The sequence below is a fragment of the Sphaerodactylus townsendi genome, linkage group LG12 (genome assembly GCF_021028975.2).
Source record: "Sphaerodactylus townsendi isolate TG3544 linkage group LG12, MPM_Stown_v2.3, whole genome shotgun sequence".
NCBI lineage: Eukaryota > Metazoa > Chordata > Lepidosauria > Squamata > Sphaerodactylidae > Sphaerodactylus > Sphaerodactylus townsendi.
Window position 1 is genome coordinate 17,741,001 of NC_059436.1, and position 25,699 is coordinate 17,766,699.

At 45.9% G+C, this 25,699-nt stretch overlaps 1 protein-coding gene across 4 annotated transcripts in view; it reads right to left on the reverse strand.

Moving 5' to 3' along the window:
• Window positions 1-22,794, reverse strand: part of B3GAT1 (beta-1,3-glucuronyltransferase 1) — a 63,340-nt gene extending 40,546 nt beyond the window's left edge. For 2 of the 4 annotated variants that reach the window (XM_048513199.1, XM_048513201.1), the window contains exon 1: window positions 22,351-22,792. The gene's annotated coding sequence lies outside the window, so the exon portion shown is untranslated. Of the gene's footprint in view, window positions 1-22,350 lie in introns of all 4 variants that reach the window. The other 2 variants (XM_048513200.1, XM_048513203.1) reach the window with 2 other exon arrangements.
• Between the last annotated feature and the right edge of the window lie 2,905 nt (window positions 22,795-25,699).

A 25,699-nucleotide genomic window follows, 5' to 3' on the forward strand; every position in this document is an offset into this window, starting at 1 on the left:
ATAGCATGACATACAATAGACTCAATGGTGTATTTAAGGGGAGCATGAAAGGGCTTGGGACCCAGGCACTACATGTCTGGGTCACATGGGTGCATTTGGCCAACTGCCACTGCCCACCCACTTACCCACCATCACTCACCCGCCTGGCTTGCCCATCCTGCACTCTACTCACTCGCTTGCCCTGCTTGCTTGCTTCAATTTGAGGGGAGACTCACACAATTTTGTAGGGAGAGCACAATTGAGGGGGGGGGGAGGCAATCAATACTTGCTTCGGGTACCATTTCCTTCAGGTATGCCGCTGAATAGATTCTTCCAGTGCCTTCCCAAATTTGTGTTTCTGGAGAAGAACATGCCCATCTCAGTACTGAGTGGCCAGAGGGATGTTTTTGCATGTGGAAAGGAAATACTGCAAGGCATCCTTTCCCCCTGCTCCTGTGTCATGCAGAAAGAGAATTGGCAGGCACAAGCAGACAAAATTTTTCAAGTCACAACAAATTCTCTGTCAAAAAAGTGAGCTTGGCTTTCTGATCATCAGGCTAAAAAGCCAGGCCGTTGAATCAAACACTGATTCAGCCACCTTGTCTTTCTCCTTATTTCTCAAGTGGACTCCTCTTCTTTTGATTCTTTGAAAGATCTACGTGCAATTCACAGATGCAATCACCATCACTCTTATATAAGAGGATGGAAAGGGAAGACAGCTTTCGAAAAGGTAGCTTTGTACTGCCGTGATGTGATCCTCAGCTGAGTTTGGCTAAAAGTGTATGCACCAGAAGACAGAGACAGACTTCAATGAGATCTGAACACACGGGAAAAGTGGGTTGATATGAATAAGATGCAATTCAACAAGGATAAGTTCTATATCTGGGTAAAAAATGAGGAACACACACATTCTGGATGAGGGATGAAATCTGGGTAGCAGTGTGTGTGAACAAGATCTTAGGGTATGGGTGAACCATAAGATAAATATGAGCAGCAAGTGTGATACAGTGACAAAAAAGGCTAATGTGATCTTGGGGTTTATCAACAGAGGCATAACTTCCAAATAGCAAGATGTCATAGTCCTGCTGTACACTATGCTGGTCAGGTTCTGGAGTACTGTGTGAGGTTCTGGAAGCCTCATTTCAAAAAGGATGTGGACAGAATAGAGAAGGTGCAGAGGAGAGCGACAAGGTTGATCAGAGGCCTGGAGACCAAACCCTGCGAGGAAATGCTGAGGGACTTGGGAATGTTCAGTTTGGAGAAAGGAGTTGAGGGGGGCCCATGATTGCTCTCTTTAATTATTTGAAGGACTGTTGTTCAGAGGAGGACAGAGAGCTGTTCCTGTTGGCAACAGAAGGTAGAACTCGTAATAATGGGTATAAATTATGGGCAAAAGGGCACCAGCTGGACGTTAGGAAAAAAAACTATACTAAGAGTAGTTCAGCAGTAGTTTAGAATCGGTTGCCTAGGTTAGTGGTGAGCTGTTGTTCACTGGCAGTTTTGAAGCAGCAGCTGGACAAACACCTGTCAGGGATGTTCAGGTTGATCTTGCGTTGAGCAGTGGGTTGGGCTATGGCCTGTATGGCCCCTTCCAGCTCTATGATTCTATGCTACACCAATGCTTCTGGATTTCCTCATCTGAATTCTCTCCAGATTTTGGAAGTCCAAATCAGTTTCACCTGCCTTCTTTCCTGAAAGGAACTGATGCATTAGTAATCCCACATTGTTGTGGGTTTTCCAGGCTTTGTGGCCGTGGTCTGGTAGTTTTTGCTCTTAACAGTTTGCCTGCATCTATTGGCTGGCTTCTTCAGAGATAAGTCATGGCGAGATGTGCTTCTTTCCTTGACAAGTCTCTGAAGATGGAAGTCGTGGATGCAGGCAAAACATTAGATGCTCCAAAACTGCCAGATCACGGCCGCATAGCCCAGAAAATCCACAACAGCCAGTTGATTCAGGCAGTAAAAACTTTCCACAAATCCCAACCTATTTTATTTTTTTTCCATTTTTAAAAATTAAATGCTGTTTGCATGCGACATTTGCCAAAGACTTTGGTGCTTTTGTGTTTTTTCCTTTTTCCATCTACTGATACACACGTGATCTAGATTTGACTGTTTACAATGACCTCAGATATTTTGGGGTGTTATGTTTTATCACCGCATGAAGTTCCTGTGAACAATAGCAGACTGCTCCCCCGCCCCCCCCCCCGCACGCACAACAGTCTACAGTGAATTATGCAGGCACCAGTTCCCAAGTTAATTGAAGATTTTTTTCCCCAAGTTAAACTGGAATTAAGCAGAAATGCTTTCACTAAATGCTTTTTATTTTATTTCATTGATTTTTAAGCTTTTATGTATCCGTTCACTTCATGGGTTCAGGCGGCTTCATGGGTTCACTTCATGGGTTCAAAGGTCACATATGATGTGAGAAGGCGCGCAGACAAGGCAGTGGCAGGGTTGTCCCAGCTGCGTTGTCAGGGCGACCAGCCCATTGCTATCTGCAGAGGGGCGGGCCCTCCCTTTCCAGGAGAGCGCCAGCCATGTGGGACATAGGGGGGGGCCAAGAGGATGGGTGTGGGGAGCGATTTTATTCCCCCCCACATGACTAAATGGGTGCCCGGGGACATTTGCCCTCATATGTCTCCCTAGGTGGTATGTCTCTGCTGCTAAGACAATTGACATGAATACACTTAGAAGGGTGAAACTCTGTTTGGGATTGGATGGCTACCTTCCAACTAAACTCCTTTCCTGATGGGAAACAGAATTCCTGATTATTTTGTTTTTCTTGGTCACTTCACAGCACTTCCTTCACTTCGCTTCTGATCTTACCGGTTGGCTTTAAGACTGCATTTGGGTGAGAGATTAGAGTTAATAACCCCAGCAAACCTCTCCCTTATCATCTGGTTAATGTGCCTGAATAACAACTACAGCAAAGCCCAGCCGGCTTTTTCACACGCACCACAAATTCCAGCCTCTCTCCGGGGCTTTTTATTCTCAGACTTGACTTGTTCTTTCACAGATGGGAGGATGAAAAAAAGACACAAGTGGTCAAGTACAGAAGCTGACACAGATCCATTCAAAATCCACAAAAGAACAACAGCCTGGTCAAAGAGGAAGGAACAGGTGTGTTACTTATATCTAGAAAAATAACCAGTATGGTATAAGTAGTTAGACTAGGATCTGGGAGACCCACGTATAAATCTCCACTCTGCCATGGGAACTTGCTCAGTGGCTTTGGGCCGGTCACATATAGCCTCAGCCTAAGTTACCTCACAAGGTGGTTGTGAGAACAAAATGGAGGGGAGAATAGAATCATAGTTGGAAGAGACGACAAGGGCCAAAAAACCCCTGCCATGCAGGAATACACAATCAAAGCTATCTGGACAGATGGCAATCCACAGGAGACTCCATCACGCTCCAAGGCAGTGTATTCCAAGTTCTTCCTAATGTTTAGGTGGAATCTGTTTTCCTGTATCTTGAATCCATTATTCTGTGCCCTAGTCTCTGGAGCAGCAGAAAACAAGCTTGCTCCATCTTCAACATGACATCCCTTCAAATATTTATACACGACTGTCACCATCTATTCTCCAGACTAAACATACCCAACTCCCTAAGTCTCTCCTTGGAGGCTATGGATTCCAGATCTTTTACCATTTTGGTCACCCTCTTCTAGACCCATTCCAGCTTGTCAGTATCCTTCTTGAAATATAAGTGGCTTTGGGTCCCCATTGGGGAAAAAGTGGGATATAAATGAAGTAAAAATAAATATATTATATTATATATCATATATCATATATTATACTATATATCATTCACCAGGTGATCGGGAGCAACAGCCGCAGAAGGCCATTGCTTTCACATCTTGCATGTGAGCTCCCAAAGGCACCTGGTGGGCCACTGCGAGTAGCAGAGAGCGGGACTAGATGGACTCTGGTCTGATCCAGCTGGCTTGTTCTTATGTTCTTATGTTCTTATATGGGGGAGCATATAAACACATATTTATTTATGCTTTGACTTATAGGCCACCCTTCCCCTGATGGGCTCAGGAAGGCTTACAACAACAGGCATGATAAATCATAAAACAATAGTCAGCTCTTCAGAATAAATTTATATCCCATGGTACCCTAGCAAGTTCTAAAATAAGAGGGGGGAGAGCATGCAATTCCCTACGTACACATTTACAGCATAGTATGGTACTGTCTGCTTGAATCGGCAAATTGAATATGTTGTCCTGAAGCAAACAGAGGAAGTTCTTCAGAACTAGTCATATAACTAGAAACCTGATTCCTCTAAATATTTTCCCACCTGGAATGCGCTGGAAGTGACGTGAAGTCACTCTGAATAGGAGACATCCCAAGACTCTGCCTTTGTTCTTTGCAATGCAATTTTTGAGGATGAGAGATCTATAGACCACTGTTAGGGAACAGCATAGAGCATGGTTATAGGAAAGCAGAAAAGGGTGTTCAAGGGACCTGCAAGCTGTCACTTTGAAGAAGAAGAGTTGTTTTTAATACCCTGCTTTCCTTTGCCTTGAAGGAGTCCCAGCATCAAGTGATACTGCACCTGATCGTGTCCTGAAATCTGTGCCTTGAGAGAATGGTTAATGCGTTAATGTGATACTGAATTATCCATTCACAGAGGATTATTTACATCTACGGAAGAAGTAATCTATGAAACGCGAATGGAGTTATAGAATGGCCTTCTGCTGAACACTTCGCATTCCAAAGAAGAAGTACAGCATCACTCTAGCTCCCTACTGTTGCAGCCAAGACTGTTATTAAGGGAATTGTTTGATTCATACATGTTTTGTTAACATTTGCAGGGTGGAAGGTTTTGTATGTTTATACTGTTCTAGATTATTAAGGCAGCTTTATTACTTTTTCACTTCACTAAGTTAGTGGTTTAGCTCAACACAGGAGCGTTGTTGTATGTGTGTCGGTGATAGTAGCAGTTGGACTGGTGGTAGTTTCATATTTACAATTGCTATCTAGTACGCTAATCCTAATCATTGTAGTTATATAAACAAACCCAGTTCAGCAGACTAGAGTCCACTGCTCATGTAGAAGAATGGGGAATCAAACCCGGCTCTACATTACAGTTATCCCTTCTGTATCATGACTTTCCCCATCACGATTTTGATATATCGCAAGTTGGTATAAGAAATTAAAGAGGAATTTGGGGGAAGTTTTGCAGAAGCTGCCAACAACACGCGAAAGCCAGCAGGTGACACAAAAAAGTTTATAAATGCATAAAATGTATTTGTGGTATTGTAAAATATCCACCTATGTTTTCTTTTAATACCATAAATATACGCCATGTTCTTTTTTTAAGTTAAAAGAAAAGCAAAATTAAAAAAAATCAGACTTCTCTGGTACAAAGGGAGCGTTGAAAATTTTTACACAGATTTCCAGATTGCTCGGGGCATTGTGCCCCTAACCCCAGCAATGTGGAAGGGGTAACTGTAGAGCCCACTGCTCTTGACCATTCCACCATGCTGGCTCCCCCCAAATAATCCTTCCCCTCCCAGAACAGGAAAAAGCTCTCACAGTGCATAGTGAAGAGTTTACATGACAAACTCCTACCAGCCAATAAACCAATCAACCGATAAACCAATCAGCCAATAAACCAAACTCCCTCGGGCACCTTCCCTATTTGCCGGTCTGAAAATTCTGAATGCCAAATGACATGAGCAGAGTTTGAATGTTCCAATCATTTGGTAGCTCATTCCCCCCTGCCCACACTGAATGTAATCTTTGTCTTTTATTGGCCCTGGCCAGCCGCTTTCTGGAGCTGTTCTCCCTAAGGGTGTTGGGCACACCCCAGTTCCTTTCTCTGCCACAAGAGTTGAGTCATCTCCCATATTTTTAGCCCTGGTTCTAATGGGGTCACCTTCCTTTTGCATAAGTGACACTTTTATTCAGGCTGCTGTGGATGTTGCCAGGCAAAAAAGGGGGGTGGGGGCGGGGGGAGGCAAAGGAAAAATCTGAAGACCTGAGCCAGAGCGCTTGAGTGCCAAGCTGGTATTTATAGGCCAGCCCTGGGCGAGATAACCCAGGCTTTCAACAGCTGTCATGACGGGTTTCTCAAGCCAGAGGCCAGCAAGCTGCTTCTCCGAGGCAGCAGATCCTCAGCATCTTTGGTGCTCAGGACGCTGGCCACCCGACATGCATCCCCTGAGCTGTCAAACATGTGTTCGCACCTGCCGCACCTTCCATGAAATCACCCCGATGCAGTCTAGAATAGACACCACAAAGAGTCTTGCAGCACTGTAAAAGCCGTGACATGAGCCAGGTAAGAGCTGACTTCATCCATTGCAAAACAAAACTTCACCCTGCAATGAGCCTATCAGTCTATAAGATAGAATAGAAGAAGAAGAGTTTGGATTTATACCCTGCTTTCCTCAACCCTAAAGAGTCTCAAAGTGGCTCACAAACTTCTTGCCTTCCTCTCTCCACAACAGACTCCTTGTGAGGTAGGTGGAATTGAGAGAGTTCTGAAAGAACGATGACTAGCCTAAGGTCACCCAGCAGGCTTCATGTGGAGGAGCAGAGCTTTTTGTTCTTAATGTGTTCCTAAAGTTTAGTGGGATCACATAATCTGGTTGATGGATTTACCTTTTGGTTTGAGCATTATTATTTTTAATATCATCCCTATCTAGCAGATTCTACATTAAAAGACGAGCTATACTTTTGCTAAATGAACAAATAATTATGCCCCACATTATAAGGCCCCTTGTTTCTGATACAGACAAGGCTCTAAAGAGGGGCAGTTCTCAGTAGGGCTGCATTATCTAGTCGATTAATCAATTAAAACATTTTAATCCACTGTGGTTTCCATCGATTGGGGAAGAGATTAAAAGAACATTTTTAAAAGCAAGTACTGGTAAAGACTGCAGACTGCCAGGTTTGCTAGTTTTAAGATGGCTGTTACTGGAGGCATAGTCTAAAGATGACGTCCGGTTCCCTCAAGGCCTGTTTTATATGCAAATGTATGCAGATGAAATCCGTTTAATAATCAACTAACATACAAGCAAGAAAGTAGCATTGTTAAATTGGGGGACTGCCCTAGTTCCCATCTGACATGCCCTAGAGGGGAAAGTTGCCATACACAATTGTGATGACATGGGCAGGATGCCGAATAAGACTGCTGCTAGTTTTTTTTTTTTTTTTTGCAGGAACTGCTGCCAAACTTTGCCAAAGGGGAAATTCAAGACAAACCCAGAGGGCTGGCAGCCAAGTTCCCAGGAGTCATTGCAGGAAGAGGAAGCACAGGACACTCAGCACACTCTGCCAGTGTGAAGACAGAAGCCTATAGCAATTTATACAATGGCCCAGCCAATGCAGAGGCTTCATATAGCCTACATGGCATTATACTGCACTGCGAAGAAGAAGAAGAAGAAGAAGAAGAAGAAGAAGAAGAAGAAGAAGAAGAAGAAGAAGAAGAAGAAGAAGAAGAAGAAGAAGAAGAAGAAGAAGAAGAAGAGGAGGAGGAGGAGGAGGGGGGAGGGGGGAGGGGGAGTGGGAGTGGGAGGAGGAGTTTGGATTTACATCCCACCTTTCTCTCCTGTAAGGAGACTCAAGGTGGCTTACAAGTTCCTTTCCCTTCCTCTCCCCACAGCAGACACCTTGTGAGGTAGGTGGGGCTGAGAGAGTTCTGAAGAACCATGACTAGCCCAAGGTCACCCAGCAGGGACATAGGAGTGTGGAAACACATCTAATGCCCCAGATAAACCTTTGCCACTCAGGTGGAGGAGTGGGGAATCAAACCTGGTTCACCAGATTAGAAACCACCTGCTCTTAACCACAACACCACACTGACTCTGTAGCTGTGTGATGGAGTGGTTAAAGTATTGGACGAGTTGCTGGGAGACCCAGGTGCACACCCCATACAGGCAGCGGTGACCTTGAGCCAATTCCTCTGTTTCAGCCTGACCCGACCTCAGAGGTTTCAGTGAGGGTAAACCAAAGAAGGGGAAGACCGGGCATGCTGGCATCAAAAGATTTTTAACAATTATGATAGATGGGGGTGGGGGTGGCCTATGGGGTTTAATAAGGAAGTCACTTGTTTCTTTAAAATATATGAGTCAAAGAAAAAATTGATTCTAAGGAAAAAAACACAGATACTATCTTTCTGCCTTTCTACCATGGCGATTTCCTCTCCCTCCCTCCTGCCATTCCTTCTGTTTGTCTGTCATTTTTCCTTCCTTCTTCCCTGTTAGGCAAAGTTCCAATGTGTGTGATTGCAGATTGTTCAATGGAGGCATGGGGGTGTCTCTAACTTCTTGTGAGTTTCTGATGGCTGAAGCTTGATATAAAACCCTGATTCAGTAACTAACATTCTGTTCAGTTCTTTACTCCTGGGACCCTTTAACTGAAGATGGGAGGAATGTCTCAGACCCAGCAGCAGCCCCATATAGACCCTGCAGAGGACAATATGGAAAGGGTAGGTCTCCATCCCCAGTTCATGAAACAAAAGGTGAACACACCCATGAACACATGAACAAAGGCGTATCTAGGGTGGAGCAAGCCAGGGCTCATACCCCAGGTGCACCAGATAGCTCAGAGCCTCCCACCCCAGAAGCCCTGCCCCTCAACACTGAACTGTGCCCCACCCCCAAACTCCACATGGAGTTCGGGGATGGGATGCACAGTTCAAGGCTGGGCCTGGGTCTAATGTTCAACTACACACCCTGCCCCTGAACTCCACATAGAGTTTGGGGATAGGGGTGTTGTTTAAGGCTGCTGGGTCCGCCTCTAAAGTCCAGGTGGGCCCTCAGTGCCATCTTTAGTAGATACGCTTCCATGCACAAAGTCGCCTTATACTGATTCTGCTCACTGTTACATAGAGGAACGTCCTCAATTACATAGAGGACAGTGCTGTCTACTCAGAGTGGTAGAGACTTTCCAGAGCAGAGCAGCACCTGCTTTTGCAGTTCATCTCCAGATGACCAGGATCAGTGCCCTTGTAGAAAATGGCTGCTTTGGAGCGTGGGCTCAATAGCATTCTGCCCTGCTGATGTCCCTCCCTTCCTCAATTCTCCCAGACTCTAGCGCCCCCCACCCTAATCTCCACACATTTCCCAACCTAGTGCTAGCAATCCTACTCCAGCTTTTCAGGTAGAGGCCTTTCACCTCAGCCATTGCCTGGTCCTTTTGAAACTGGAAACAGCAAGGATTGAAGCTGGGCTCTTCTGCATGCCAAGCAGATGCTCCATCACTGAGCTGCAGCCCCTCCCCAGATGGTGAGCTGTCAACTATTTTAAGAGAGGAGAACAGGGCACCAGGCTCCTGGGAGAGAAAGCAGGAAGGCATTTGAAAAAGAGAAACAGATTTCTCTGCAGACACACGTTCCTCGGCAATAGTGCCTGGCCTATAATTGAGAATGTCCCCCCAATTAATAATCTGGAGCAGTGAGTTCCATTTAAAGATGTTCCAAAGGGCAGATCTATTAAACATGTATGAAGAATGTTCTGTTTCAGTCTCCCTGGGCGCCCAGATTCTACGCAGCGCACTTCGGCTGTGGAAAAATAACCGCAGCATAGTTAAATATGTCAATTTCCTTCTTGGGTCACAGCCTGAAGCCATGGGACATGTGTTCCAATTAGCCGGAAGCGGACAAACTCGCTAAGACATCTCAAATCCCTCTGCAACGCAACCCTGGATGGCCCCAACCACCATTCACATATCCGTGTTGTAGGATTACATATGGGAAATCATGACTAGCTTAGACATATGTGTAGAATCTTGTATACACAAACAGCAGAATGCATTTGGAATGCACAGAAAAGCTGTAGAATCAAAAGGATCACATGGGAAAATTTTCCTTGGATTGTACCAGGTCAGACGGCAGATAGGGAAGTCACATTTTTGATTGTGGCACAATGGAACAGCCTCTGCTTTGCATACAGAAGGTCCTAGGTTCAATCCCAGGCATCTCCAGTTAAAAATGACCAGGCAGTAAAGGTAAAGTTTCCCCTTCAGTCATGTTCGACCCTGGGGTACCACTGCAAGCAGTGATTTCATAGGCAAGCCATTTTTGTGGGGTAGTTTGCCGTTGCTTTCCCCGACTATTCTTTACCACCTAGCTATGTGCTAGGTACTCATTTACCAACCACGGAATGGACGGATGGCTGACCATGAGCCAGCTGCCAGGATATCTGACCCACAGGAGGCTTGAACTCCTGACCATGTGAGTGGCAGTGCAAGCACAAGGCTCCTTGACCAGGCAGTAGGTGATATGAATGTCCTCCATCTGATACTGTGGAGAGCTGCTGCCTGTCTGAGCAGGCAATACTGACCTTGATGGACCCAGGACTCAGTGTGAAGCAGCTTCCTGTATGTTCACATTCATTCATTCATTCATTCATTCATTCATTCATTCATTCATTCATTCATTCATTCATTCATTCATTCATTCATTCATTCATTCATCTTTATTGACATAAGATAATTAAACACAAGGTTTTGAAATCAGCTTGGCTTACACTGTTGATCTCTCAATCTTATAGCTGAGGAAAGAAATCTAGCAATTGCATTAGTAATAAATGGGTCAACATCAGCTGGAAAACAGATTACAACGCTCTCAGATAAAGAGCTCGATGGGTTTGTCAAATTAAAATTTCCCAAATGTTTGTATAAAAGTTGCCGCACAAAAGCACATTTGGAACAGTTTCTATCTCATTCAAGATGCGTTCAATACCTTCCCACATTTTTAAAACCTCCCAGAATGCAGAAAACTAGGACAGGCTATGGTATCCTGCTTTTCTGAATGCAAGGAGGTTATTTTCCCTATCTGGGAGCATTCTTCTACAAAGAAGTCCAAAAGATGCTTACAGTGACCCTAATAGTCCACATTAGCCTGATTTTGTCAGATCTCAGAAGCCAAGCCTGGTTAATACTTCGTCAGGAGGCCATCAAGGAAGACTGGGGGTGCCATGTAGAGGAAGGCAATGGCAAACCATTTTCCACCTTGAAAACCCCATGAAGTGGAACATCATGAGGATGGAGCTTCAGGGGATCACTGTGAGTTAGTTGCAAGTCAATGGCACACTTTAGTTTTAAGAGAAGTTCTCCCAAGTGAATGATTGTGCAAACTAGCCTTGAGTTACAAAGGCGACCTATTGTATGGTTGTATATACAAGACGCACCATGCTGTGCATGCAATTACAAGCGAGATCCTGATATTTCATTGTGTATATGTTGCGGATCATTGAGCGGGTAACTGCAGCCAGGCGAGTCTACTAAAATCCAGTCATTTTACCCGATGAAGAGAGAAAGGAAAGAAGAAAGACCGACCTCAGTGAGGTTGTGGGACAGGCCTGCTAATGGCAGCCGGTTGGAATTGCTTTCACAGGCATACTGAATTAATTATTAAATTAATCTGGTGGCATGTTCGACACTTTATTAATGGCTTCTGGAAATAGCTGCCCGCATAGCTGGCCATCTAGGCCCATGAGGTTAAAAAAAAAATTAAACACTGGATTTCAATGTCCTGGAAAGGAGATGAAATGATGTCAAGGTCTGAGTGCTTACTCTGGGACAAAGAATGTTAATTCGGGATTCAGACAAGAAGCCATAATTCAGCTGTGACCTCTGATGGAAAATAGTCAGATCAACAAGTTTTGTAACGACTAGTCCAGAATGGGTTTGAGGTAGGGCTTCCGGCCTGAGGCTGGCAAGAAGAAGAAGAAGAAGAAGAAGAAGGAGGAGGAGGAGGAGGAGGAGGAGGAGGAGGAGGAGGAGGAGGAGGAGTATGGACTGAAACCCTGCTTTTCTCAACTGTAAGGAGTCTCACAGCAGCTTACAAACTCCTTCCTTTTTCTGCCCACAACAGATACCTTGTGAGGTAAGTGGCGCAGAGAGAGTTCTGAGAGAACTGTGACTGGATCAAGGTTACCCAGCAGGCTTCAAGTATAGGAGCAGGGAAACAAACCCAGCACCACACCAGCTGTCCTCTAATCACTAGTGGATCCCTATTTTTATTCTATAAACTCCTGGAGGATGTGTGTATGTGCACATATTTCTCAGTATGGAAGCAGGTGACAGAAGTCATAGCAAGAGACAGAAGTTCTAGTAGACAATTATGGTGTTTGGTGAAAGCACTTCAGGTCTTCCATTTCTTCCACATCCCAGATTGTGTCTTTATCTGGAATAATATTGGGGGTCCGATTAAGGCCTGTCCTCAATATTTATTTTTTTCCCCCAAACTGGGAGAAAGCTTTAACAGGGCCCCACGTTTGTGCTGATTGGGGTTCTTTTTTTTTGAAGGCCCAAGTAGGGTTCTCTTCTTTTCTGCAGCTAATCTCAGGCTCTGCAGGTGGCCCCCGGCAACCTGAAATAACTGATTTCCCTTCCATTGCTTTGCTTCATGTCTGCTTTTCCAAGACGGGCATCAGATTTCAGAAGCAAATGCAAATTGCACTGTTGAAATCCACCACTTGGGAAGATTTGGGACGGTCGCCAGCTTTGGGGCAAACATCTGTTACAACTCTCCTTTTGAATCCCCTCCATTATGCTACAAATATTTATTTTTTAAAAAGCCAGATCCTTTAAAAATCAAATCCTAATCTTGCGCTTGGATCTGTACATACAACATGGCTTTGGGTTGATGTATTTTTTTGGTGTTTAATACTTCATAAGTTTGCCCAGTCTAGATTAGGAGATTCCTGGAGATCTGGGGGTGGATCCTGGGGTGGGTGCAGTTCAAAGATGTGAGGGACCAACAGGATCCAATTCCGTAAAGTCCACTCAATGAAGCTGCCATTTCTTTTCAAGGTACTGATCTGGAGATCAGTTATATATCTGGAAGATCTCCAGGCACCCCCTGGAGACTGGCAACCCTAATCAACCAATTGAGCTCGCAGAGATCCAATTTTAAAAAACCATTACGGGAAAAGATGGCAAACAAAATAGCTTCCAGGCTTTTAAACGTTTCACTTGAATTGCAGCTTTAAGCCCATCTAAATATGCATATTGGGTAAAAAAAAGCTTTTCAAATATTTACAAACACAAATGCACATCACGCTCCCATGCATTTCAGGGTAGATTAGAACCTTTCTTCATGATACGCTAGGTTTCTGCAGGCAGAGAGTATGTGTTGTGTGCATCTCACAGCCTGCAATACAGCCGCCGAGAGAAAGCTTTCAGCCTGTTATTCAGCTGCATTGGGGATCTGTAGTTTCTCGCCCTTGTTCCCCACTTCCCCCACTTCTTCTAGTATCACCCACAATGAAGGGTGCATTTCTCCGTCTCTTCATGCACAGTGTGTTCTGCCTAGCCCAGTGACTGCTGTGCAAGGCAACACCATGAACACTACACATGAGCTGGTCTGGAGATCAGCTGTAATTACAGAAGATCCTCCAGCCCGATGTGGTGGCTGGCGACCGTAGGTAATGTCTGTGCTTACACAAACTACTAGTACCACTTTCCTAAGCTTCATCTCGACTCCAGACTGGAAGCATGAGCATATAATGTATCTATGGCAATGACACATGCGTGGCTTCATCTGGAGCAAGGCCAAGCAAGAGAGGAACTGATTCTTCGGCCATCTCTTCAGTTTAAGAGGATGGATGTGATTCTTGCACACTTGGATTTGAGCTTGGCAAACACCATTCACTTTTCAATGCCTGCTTATGGCTCATTTCTCTGAAAACCCAAAACAAAGCAGCTCCGGCTCTCTGTGTCAAATGGCAAATGATGGAGGCCGAAAGGAACAGAAGGAGGGTGGGAGAACGGACCAAAACAATTTTGCTCCTCAAATGGATTCTCTGCCTTTCTTTCTCATCTTTCACCCTCATTAAAAGGGGGAGGGGAAGGAGGAATAAAACACAGGAAGGGGTTTTAAAAACAGAAACGATCGTTCCTCTGAATGAGACATGCATCCTTCAAAACCAGCCTGTTTTCTTTGGGACTATGAGATTCTGTTGGACTTTACCCTTTAAGATAAGGGACTTTACAGCCCAGAGTTGAGGCTGAGGACTCAGGGTTAGGCCTGTCTACACATTTATTTTAAAAAAATATTTATGAGCCACCTTTTCTTTGGCACAGAGGTCAAGGCAGTTCACAATATAAATAAAATACAGAAAGAACAGAAAATACAGAAAACCAACATTTCTGCTTTAATCAAAGGCAGTCCCAAATAAAACTGTCTTCTGATGCCTCCTGAACATAATTTCCTTTTTACCCCATTCTCCCTTTAAATGCAACTATCTGTTCCTTTTGCTCAAAGAGAAATTGGAAGAATGGAGAGATAGGAAAGGAGGTTTTGCAAAAATTTAAGAGTTTCACTCTGAAAATATGAAGAAGTAGGCAATGCGTTCCCAAACCTTCTTATATTCCCGTTAAGAGTCCCACACCCCAAGCTTACCCTAAAACAACTGCAAGGGCCAAATTCATTAAAGGGTGCATTGATTTCTCTTGCAAAACAGAAAAAAAGAGAAAGCACTTATCTAAAAAAGGGAATTTTGGGAGAGTGGGAATTTCCTTCTCCATACTTTGGATACCCAAATTGGTTTTGTGGTGTGAATCACCTTTCACCAGCTGAAACAACCATGCACATTCCTATGCTTTGGATCATAAATATCCTTGGCACAGTTATCTATGTGCTGGTAACCAGGCCTGAAAATTTTGGCATGCCAAGCAGATATTCTACCTCTGAGCCGTGACTGTCTGTTCAGGTGAACCCCTAGTATCTTGCTTGTCATTCTTTCCATCTTCTAAGTCAGGAGCTTCCAACTCTGGCCCTCCAGATGTTCATGGACTACGCATCCCATCAGCCCCTGCCAGCATGGCCAAAGCATAATTCAGGAGCATCTGGAAGGCCAGAGTTGGACATCCTTGTTCTAAGTGTTTCTTCAGTGGCATACACAGGAATTTAAGGATGGATGGGTGAGGGACAGAAGCTTGACTGCTTCTTAAAGCAAGCTCTTTTGCCATTTGACATCAAGCTTTTCAAAATAAAAAGCAGAGGGAAAGGGCGGGGGGAAACCCTGCCACCAAACCAATTCCAGCTGATGCCTAAGCATGTAATTACACACGCTCCCTTCCTGGCGGGTTTTCATTGGTCACAATGCCAATAGCGGCTTTTGCCTCTTCTCACTGCGATCTGTCATAACTAATAATTGCAAATACAACCCCCATGCATTTCTACAGTTCACAGACCATTACGTGAGCCTTGGGAGGGGGGAGGAATTGACATGGGGTGGTTTTGTGGCTTGAAACGTCTTGCCATCTAGGAGGGGAGGGACTGAGAGAGAGAGAAAGAGAGAGTGATGGGAAATAATAGATTGAGTGGGCAGAGGTGGAGTAAGCCATGGATGCAGGATCATACCCTCGTATTCCACATGAATGGATCCACAATCACCTCCACCCCCACCAGTTAAAATACTCATGGCTCTTCTGCAAGCATTGAAACGGTAGATTAAACCCACAGTTCTAACCCCCTGCCAGCCATTCCGATAGGACGTGCCTGTTCCCCAAAGGGTATGCTGCAGTCAGCTTACAGGATAGGGCGGATATTTGGGACTGCAGTCTGGGGAGGATGGGGTTTATGAAGGGAAGGGACATCAGCTGGGTATAGTGTCATAGAATCCCCCCTCCAACGCTGCTATTTTCTCCAGGGGAGAAATTCTGCTTTAGCATTCTGTTTTAGTGGATAAGGTCATTTGCAGTCTTCCAGCGTACCCACATGAACATAATGGTTGTGGAATGCTCCATTCAGGGCTATTCCACCTCAGAACACATAGAGACACATAATGTGATTTTCAACTTTGTTAGACCACCGGTCCAGCTAAGGTCCTTTCCACACATGCAGAATAATCCACTTTCAATCCACTTTCACAATTGTGTGCAAGTGGATTTGGCTATTCCACACAGTAAAATCCAGCGGAAAGGTGCATTGACAGTGGATTGAAAGTGCATGATTCTGCACGTGCGGAAGGGGCCTAAGTGGCAGCTTCTCTCCAGGCAGACTGGGGACTTTCCTACCTGTGCTTGAAGCCATTGGAACTTGGACTCTTTTGCTTGTCTACCCCTTAACTCCAGCCCCTCCACAAAGGCAAGGCCTCTCCCCACTGGGTGTTTTGCTAAAGTTGCCAAGTTCAGCTTGTAAGATTCCTGGGAACTTTGTGACACAGCCTGAGAAGATGGGGAGTTTGGGGGACTCAGCATGGATGTGATATCCTAGCGTCCACCATCCGATGCTGCTGTTGTCTCTAAGGCTCATTCCGCACATGCAGAATAATGCACTTTCAAACTGCTTTCAGTGCCCTTTGAAGCTGTGCGGAATGGCAAAATCCACTTGCAAACAGTTGTGAAAGTGGTTTGAAAACGCATTATTTTGCGTGTGCGGAAGGGGCCTAAGAGAACTGATCTCAGTAGTCCGGAGATCAGTTGTAATTCCAGGAGATCTCCAGGCCCCACCTGGAGGATGGCAACCTAATTTCAGGGTATCTAGACTTTCCCCACCTCAAAACAGGACTGAGACAGAATGAGGCCACTTCTTCAAACAGCAGGTTTGGGGCATCAGTCAAAAGCAGCAGGTAGAATGTGGAGGCGGGGGTGCTCAGTTCCGTTTTCTGCCGGCTTTGCCTACAAGAACTTTTTTTTTGGATGGCAACAATTAAAGAATTTATATTCCATGCAGGCTGAGCTAAATAAGGATGACTAGTGTGAAGGTCAGAACGGGAACAGCCCCGATTCAAACCACGTTTTCTTCTTAAAGAAACTTTTGCACCATTGAATACATGATGCTGCTTTCTACTGAGTCAGGCCTTGACCTATCAAGGTCAGTATTGCCTAATCTGGCTGGCAGCAACGCTCCAGGATCTCAGGCGGGGGTCTTTTGCATCACCAGCCACCTGGTCCTTGTAGCTGGACATTCCAGTGACTGAACCTTCTGCCCGCCAAGCAACTGCTCTACCACGGAGTCGTGGCCACTTCCCCCTTTCCAAAACCTCTCTTCCATATGTATTTTATTTATTTATACCTTGATTTCTAGGCCACCCTTCCCTTTCTGGGCAAAGGGTGGCTTCCAGCAGAACAAGTCAAAACAGTCAAACAGTCAATTGCAAAACTTACGGCAACTGAAATATATCTCATTAAAGATAGAATTCACCATATAAGAAGAGAGGACCTCAAACAATAACAAAGGAAAAAAAGGGGAAGGGAGCCAGCTGGGTACCGTTGCTGCCCTCAACCAAAGGCCTGGTGGAACAGCTCCATCTTACAGGTCCCGTGGAACTGTGATAAATCCTACAGGGCTTGGATCTCATTTGACAGAGCATCCCACCAGAGCTGAAAAAGCTCTGGCTGTGGTTGAGGACAGTCAGGTAGTTTTGGAACCAGGGATCACCAGCAAGTTGTTATTTGCACAGTGCAATGCTCTCTGGTGGGCATTTGTGGAAAGATGGTCCTGAGAGAGGCAGTTCTTCCAGAGCAACGCTAGTTCAACCCAAGAAGTGCCCTTAGTCCAGTGATGGCGAACCTTTTTGAGACCGAGTGCCCAAATTGCAACCCAAAACTCACTTATTTATCGCAAAGTGCCAACCCGGCAATTGAACCTGAATACTGAGGTTTTAGTTTAGAAAAAAATGGTTGGCTCCGAGGCGTGCGTTACTCGGGAGTAAGCTTGGTGGTAGTCGGTGGCTTTGCTTTGAAGCAACTGTGCAACTCTTCCAACGGGTGAATAACGATGCTAGGAGGGTTTACTCAGAAGCAAGCCCCATTGCCAGCAACCGAGCTTACTTCCAGGTAAAGGATCACACTTTAGTTCCTCGCATGAAAATCAGTGGGGTTTACCTAAAACTAGGTCTTAGGTTTAATGCTAATAATCGAGGCCAGGCCAGCCTAGATGTGTGTGTGTGGGGACTCTGCGCGTGCCCACAGAGAGGGCTCTAAGTGCCACCTCTGGCACCCGTGCCATAGGTTCGCCATCACTGCCTTAGTCTTACTGAAAGCCTTTAAAACTTCTCTCTGAAAACCCTCTTATCCTCAAGAAGGACCTTCCAATCGTGCCTTGAATTTTAGGGTTTCCAAATAGGGGTCAAGAAATTCCAATCTCTCTCATGTTGTCTGGGAGATTTTTTTTAAAATGGCCATGTGGTGGATGTCATGACATTTCCAGGGAAAACCTCAGCAGTGATGCTGTGCCCCTCTAGAAAATGCCAGAAGCTCTATGGTAAAACCCATCTGTTCCCCACCCCCATCTGTGCCGTTCTTGCACTGGTTGCTAGGCTAGGCCTGGCAACTCTGATTTCGCTTTCAGCAAAATTTGGTGATCGGAAACACTTACAAAACCTTGTGTGTGTGTGAAGTGCCCTCAAGTTGCTTCTGACTCATGGCAACCGTATGAATCAATGCCCTCCAGAATGTCCTATCATTAACAGCCTTGTTTCAGGTCTTGCAAACTGAGGGACGTGTCTTCCTTTATGGAAGCAGTCCATCTCACTAATCTTGTTTTTGGGAACCCTCCAGACTCCCTTGCAATTTCTCCAGGCTTGGCTCAGGTAAATTCCTTCCCACTTCTTCATGAAGCAGGTTTGGGTGCTTTATGGTTTAGGTGAAATTCAGTGGCCCCTGCCTTCGCTGTTTTTGGGATCTGTACACAAGGGGGAGTCATCCCGTTGTGTTTTCTTGAGGGCCAGATGGCACAGGGTTGTTTTTTTTTCCACACAGGTTCTCCAAATAGTCCATGCTGCAAAGTTGTGTGTAAAGTGCCACCGAGTCACAGCTGACTTACAGCACCCCAACAAGAGGCTTTCAAAGCAAGTGAGTAGCAGGGGTGGTTTTCCACTGCCTTCCTCTGCAGTCTTCCCTTCCAACTACTAACCCTTCTTAGTTTTCCAAGATCTGATAAGACCAGGCAATGCCAGGCTGCCTCCCCTTGCGGCAAAGTTACTGCACCTTTAAAGCATTACATACGGAGCAGAACATGAAGGATCCGGTGCCAGACCAGAATGATCCTGGAACAAGATAACCTTCTGTGTAAAATCACCAAATGTGTTTTCTTGACCTGAAATAATTTTGGGCCAAGGGGCTAGGCTAGTGGGCCAAGTGAAGGCAAATCAGTGGATTCTTGCATGGCAAGTTGCATCAGCCATGGCCTGGAAAGGTCAGGGGAGGGTGGCTCATCTGTGGCTCATCTGCTTGGGATTCACAAGATGCCAGCATCTCCAGTTGAAAGGACCAGGAAGTAGGTGATGTGAAAGACCCCCAGCTGAGATGCTAGAGAGCCACTCTCAGGCCCTTTCCGCACGTGCAGAATAATGTACTTTCAATGCACTTTGCAGCTGTGCAGAATAGCCAAATCCACGTGCAAAGAATTGTGAAAGTGGATTGAAAGGGCATTATTCTGCACGTGCGGAAGGGGCCTCAGTCTGAGGAGACAGTGCTGATCTTGATGAACTGATTCAGTATAAGTAGCTCCATATCAGTTCCCTCAATAAGATGTCTCAACCAATGGGCAACTGACCAGTGGAAGCAGGAACTCTGGGACCGCTTCCCTAGTGACTCGCCCAAGAAAGATGCTGACAGTCAGCATCAGAGAGAATGTGTGAGAATATGAGCTTCAGCTCATGAGCATGATCCCTGCTTCAGCTGCCACTCCTGTTTAGATCACCAGGAGATTAGTTCTCACAAGGAGACCAGAAAAAGGGCGGCTCATGGTTCCAGCCTGCAGGGCTAGGCTGGAAGGGTTGAAAGCACTTCATTAGGGATTCCTATTTTTAGTGGAAACTGGAATTCATCTGTGGGAGAGACAAAAAAAGAAAGAAAGCTCCAAGCCACCAACCCTTCCTAAGGTTTTATTCATGTCCCTACTTAACACCATCCTTTCTTCTCTTTTTTCCAACATACACAACTTCCCTCTGCAATGTAGATATGAAGAATAACATTGGAAAGGGGACCAGGCATGCACTGATGGAATAGAAGAAGAAGAAGAGTTTGGATTTATACTCTGCCGTCCTCTCCTGTAAAAAGTCTCAGAGAGGCTTTACAAACTCCTTCCCTTCCTCTCCCCACAACAGGCAACTTGTGAGGCAGGCAGAACTGAGAGAGCTCTGAGAGAATTGTGACTGGTCCAGAGTCATCCAGCAGGCTTCATGTGGAGGAGCAGGGAAACAAATCCAGTTCACCAGATAAGAATCCACAGCTCATGTGGAGGAGAGGGGAATCAAACCGGGTTCTTCAGATGAGAGTCTGCCGCTCACGTGGAGGAGTGGGGAATCAAACCCAGTTCACCAGATTAGAGTCCACCCGCTCTTTACTACTACACCACACTGGTTCTCTGTTATAGAGCGGTTACAGCAGTGGATGTTTTGCTGTATACCGAGAAGATGAGACACCTGAGGTGCCTTTTAGAAGATACTTGGAACTTGGGCATAGAAAATCTAGACACGGCATGTGTGCTTGCATTTGAAATACAACTTTCTCCTTTAAAACACACCAGGGCAGTGAGCGGACAAACCTCATGCTCCCAATTTCAGGACAGTCATAGGGATTTTCATTTATTTATTTTTTTCTGATAATTGAAAACATGGATACACAAAGTTCACTTCTACTGTATGAGAAGTCAGACTGGCAGCAGATCTCCAGGGTCCCTTCCATCATCTACATATCATGTGGTCCTTTTAACTGGAGACCCCAGGATTGAACTAGAGACATTCTGCAGATACTCTTCCTTTGAGGCAAGGCCCCTCCATTTCTGATTTTCCCTTTGATACCTGATCGTTCAACTCTGGTTCACTTGGGTCATCATCATGCATCAACAAAACCAACCCTTTTTGTAAGGGAGAGGTGACTGAGACCGTAAAGGACCTCACGGGCCTCTTGCAAGTTCCTCCACACCAAACCAAGCAGTTCCAGTAAAAGAAACAAACATGCATCCTGTGCTTCCTGTCCTTCAAAGGCAACGTGGCAGCATCTCCTGCCGAGCAGTGTGTATTTGCACAAAGAATGCCTCTCCCTGTTTCCGGAGCAGCCTAAATTTCAAATCCGCATCTCACGCTCGTTTATGCATTTGCATTCAAGTGACCGTGCACACAGCCTGCACGGTGTGCTCCGGATCTCACAATACAAAACTGTGTCCCTCTAAGCCCCAAAGGGAAACTGGAGCAAAGTTGCAGTCCCTTCTCCTGTTTGTATTATCCTGACATCTGTCAATGGTTAAAGAGCTCCACAAACAGGTACGAGCAAACAGGTGCCTTTCACTACTGCCTTTCTATCAGCCACTGAGTGGGAAAGCAGTGATGCCAGAGGCAAGTGAGAGGCACAAAAGGACAGCATGCCTAGTGGTTGCATCCTCCTGGTACAAGAAGGAAGTATTTATCTGTAGGCCAATGCATCAGTCTTCATAACATACGCACAGCAACTTCAGTAGTCCCACCGGCTTGGAAGACATTTAAAACCTTGCTAGTTTGACTGAACAGGGAGGCTAGTCATACCTGGTAATACCAATGGAACAGAGGAAGTGTTGGCCCTGGGAAGAGAATTAATGCTGGGTAAGCCAGCATCCCCCACAAACTTCATCCAGCCCTCCAGGATCCCCATTTTTTGCTCTTAAGTTTCCAAAATACCTTTCCAAAAACCTAAATTCCCATAGGAAACAAAAGTCCCAAAGAAAGGTTGACAGCACACAAAGGAGGCATTGTGTCCAAAAAAAAAGCTCTCTGTCTCTTTCTGTGCCCTTTCCCTGCCATGTATAGACATTTCCCCTTTAAGCCTGGCCCTTTCCCCAGACTGCTTCTTCCCCACCAGGCAAAGATGAAGTCTGCTCAGAAGTTGGCAAGAATGGAAATGTTTTCTTTGAAAAGGAGGTGAACCGAAGAAAAGGGCTCTCCAACTTCAGATCTGTTCCCCCTTCTTTGCCATCAAGATATCTCTATTGGCCACAAATGTCTGTGTTTGGTGGGCAGGGGGTGAAGAAGAAAGGGGAAGGCTGCAGCGATTTCTGTATTGCATATCCAGAACGGTGGATCACCAACAAGGCATGTCTGTCTGCTGGGGAGGGGGGGGGGGGGCTGGCAGCACGCTGGCCCAGGAAAACCTAGATGCCAAACGTGAGAAGGCGACAGAGCCAGCGGAGGACAGAGCCCTCACCCAACCAGAGGACAGCGACTGGCCGCTTCTTCCCAGCTTGTCAAGGCAGATGCTCCAATGCTTTTCTAGATCCAGGAAAATTCTGATATTACGTCCCCCCCTCCATCCCAAAAATATTCTCTTTCCTAGCAATGGGCAGCCAAGGGCTCATGGCAACCCCCTGAAAACTCTGCCAATCTTCTCCCCTGTAAGATGCCGGAGTCTGATTTCCTAGACATAAAGGCACTCTGTCTAGCTCAGCAAAAAGCCACCGAGAGAGAAAGAAAGAGAGAAAGGGGGGGTACCTTATTCGGGCGGCTTGAATCGCCTTTTCTCTCCATCGCAGTCTCTATTCATCCTGCAATTCTTGCAAACAGAGGCACGATTGAAAGCATCGCTCGCTCGGCGGGAGGCGCTTCCAAATCCTCTTTTCCCGTTGCTTAAAAAAAGAAGAAAAATCTATCCAAGCCAAAAAAAAAAATTAAATACACCCAACCAAGGCTCCTTTTCTCCCCCCCCCCAAAAAAAAAATAAGAGGGGGAAAAAGAAATGAAAAACAGTGTTTTCCTCCTTCTTGTTTAGAAGACTAGAGCTTCACTCAGCATTGTTTCTGCACAACGACGCCAGGCTTGGTAGGAAGAAGGAAGGAAGGAAAGAAAGAAGGAAGGAAAGTGTGTGCGGAGAGAGAGAAAGAAAGGGAGGAATGGGGAGGGGGGAAGGAAGGGGAGGGGAGGGGAGGGAGCCGGAGGAAAGAGGCAGAGCCCAGCTCAACATCTGTGGCTGGCAAGCTGATGTCTCTCCCAGCCCTGGCGATCCCTCCGCCCCCTCCCAGAGTAAGGGAGAGGGGGGCTCTCCTCCGCTAATGGCTAAGACCCATTTGTGTCACTCAAGCAAGGGGGCCCTCCTGCTGGCCAGGGGGAAAGGAAGCCAAGAGCCCCCCCCCCAGGAATCAGATTCTGCTTTGCCCATTTGCAGCAGTCTCTTGAACAGACTTTATGCTCAGAGGACCGAGGAGGGGGAGGGCATTGATGCCCCCCCCCCATGAGCCTGGCGTGTAGAAGAGGTGAGGAAGACATAGAATGGGTATGGTGGGAAATTCTAGTGTAGTTTCTTCTTTTTTGGGGGGGGCACTTGCATAATAGAGGCACCTAGCTAGAAGGCACACTGGGAGGCTGGGAGGAGGGGTTGTCAGTCTATGCTAGTAACATGGTTGCGGTCTCGGTTCTGGCACTGGCTTTGCTCCAGTTGGGCTCTTGTCCCCCTCCCAATGATCCCCAGACTTATCTCCAAACTCCCATTAAATGGTGGCAATTGGGAGCACCGCTCCAACTTTGATTTCTCGTTCCCAACCTGGGCTCCCTGACCCTCGTCCAAGTGGGACACCAGTTCTCAATCCCGATTAAGTCGCCTCCTTGTAATCTGGAAAACGACACTTCCCCAAAACTGCTCCCCCCCCAAAAAAAATCTTACCTTCCTTATGTGATCCTGGAAACCAGAAGGTGGAGCTGAAGTGTAGCTTTCGAAGTCATCCAAAATGGGACGGACTCGATTCTTGACTGCTGCAGGACCATGGACAGAGAACCGGGGTCTCTGGAGCTGTCCGTCCAGGTGAGGACTTCAAGAAGACCATGGAGAGGTAGCTGGGGGCTGGGGAAGGGTGGGGATGGGGATGGGACAACTGGGTACAGATCCCACTGCAGATAGGAGATCTTCTGACAAATTCTCTTTCAGTCTCTGCTCCCCATCTATAAAGTTCGAAGAAGAAGAGTTCAGATTTATACCCCTGATGAGGAAACCTTTAATGGCATATAGCCCTTAATGGGATTATACCCTTTTTTCTGTCCTGTAAGGAGTCTCAAAGTGGCTTACAGACTCCTTTCCCTTCCCCTCCCCACAACAGACACCAGGCAAGGAAGGTGAGGCTGAGAGAGTTCAAAGAGAACTGTGACTGGCCCAAGGTCACCCAGCAGGTTCTTATGGAGGAATGAGGAAACAAATCCAGTTCACCAGATTAGAGTCCGCCTCTCAAGTGGAGGAGTGGGGAATCAAACCTGGTTCTCCAGATTAGTGTCTATTGCTCTGAACCACTGTACCATGTTGGTTCTTAATTGTTTAACAAATGTAGAGGGTCTTCCTTTACAGTTTTGGGGATGGGGGTGGGAAGCAAGGGCTTCACCCAACCCCTTTATTGCTAGATTGACTCCTCTTCTCACTGACTCTTGGGTTTTCAAGGCAAGAGATGTTAAGAGGTGGTTTGTCCTTGTCTGCCTTCAGTCTTGCCCCTGGTATTCCTTAGAGGTCTCCCATCCAAATACAAGCCAAGATCAAGGCTGAGATTGTGTGATTAGCCCAAGGATGTTTCTGTGGTAGTGGGGATTTGAACCCGGGTTTCCCAGATCCTAGTCCAGCACCTTAACCACTACACCATACTGGCATATCTCCAGGGTCCTCATAAATGCTCACTTTCATCTGCCCTTACCATCCATGCATTAAACTACTTTCTTCTAATCAGGATATTGATCCATCTAACTTACTCTGGTTGGGTTTGGCTCATTCTTGATGTCAGGTGTGGCACAACCTTTCTCAGCACTTCTTACCTAAAATTCATTAACTGGAGATGTCAGAAGTTGAAACTGTAAGAAGAGCCCTGCTGGGCCAGACCATTATTCCATCTTGTCCAGCTTCCCAGGCCAACCAGATGCCCTGAAAGGCCCAAAAAAACAGGGCCAAAACCTCCCCCGTAGTGTCATGTCAATAGCCTCATCACTCTAACATCCAGAGGGTATAGTGCCTCTGGAAAATGGAGGGGCTCTTCATCTTCAGGGTTTCCACATGGCTACTTTTCAGAAATACTCGATGAACCTATCTTCCATGAATTTGTCAAATCCCTTAGCATGGGCCAATCGTATGCTTTCCAACAGAGTCACAGCCCTTACCCACGCCTGAGTATGAGAACCACCCCCACCACCCACCTGGAAGGACAAAATGGCGTCTCAAGGTGTAGACATGTATTTATTTTTAGTCAGGAAAAGATCAGCTCAAATATATTCATAGTTGCTTTGGAACATTGTGCCACCTCAGCTCCTCATCATGGTTTTGTGGAGCGCCAAGAGCATGAAAAATTAACAGCATCCAATTATATCCCTAGGAGGGATGTGAGCCTCTAGGTTGGAGAAGGCAGCTACCAGTGACTGAACTAAGCAGAAAAGAGGAACGATTAAGCAGTAAAGATGAGAGATACCCAGTGGTGGGATTCAGCAGGTTCGCACCACTTTAGCAGAACCAGTTGTTGAAATGGTGCTTGTAAACAACCAGTTGTTAAATTATTTGAATCCCACCACTGGAGATAACCCAAATTTTTGTTTAGCTGACAAAGTCGTTCTGGTGGTACCACTACCTTCAGTGGTTAAACAAGGTGGAGACCTGAAATAGGGATTTTTCAGTGGTGACTCCGAGACTTTGGAACATTCTCCCCCCCCCCCCCCAGATGTGAAAAGCATCTTTTAAATATGCACTTACGTGCACCCATTTTCCCTGGCCTTTGGCTGAAAAGATGGTTCCCCCCTTTTGGTAACATGAATTTTTGAATAGGTTTTATGAATTTTTAAATAGATTTTTATGAATGTTAATAAGTTTTATGAATTTTATCAAAGT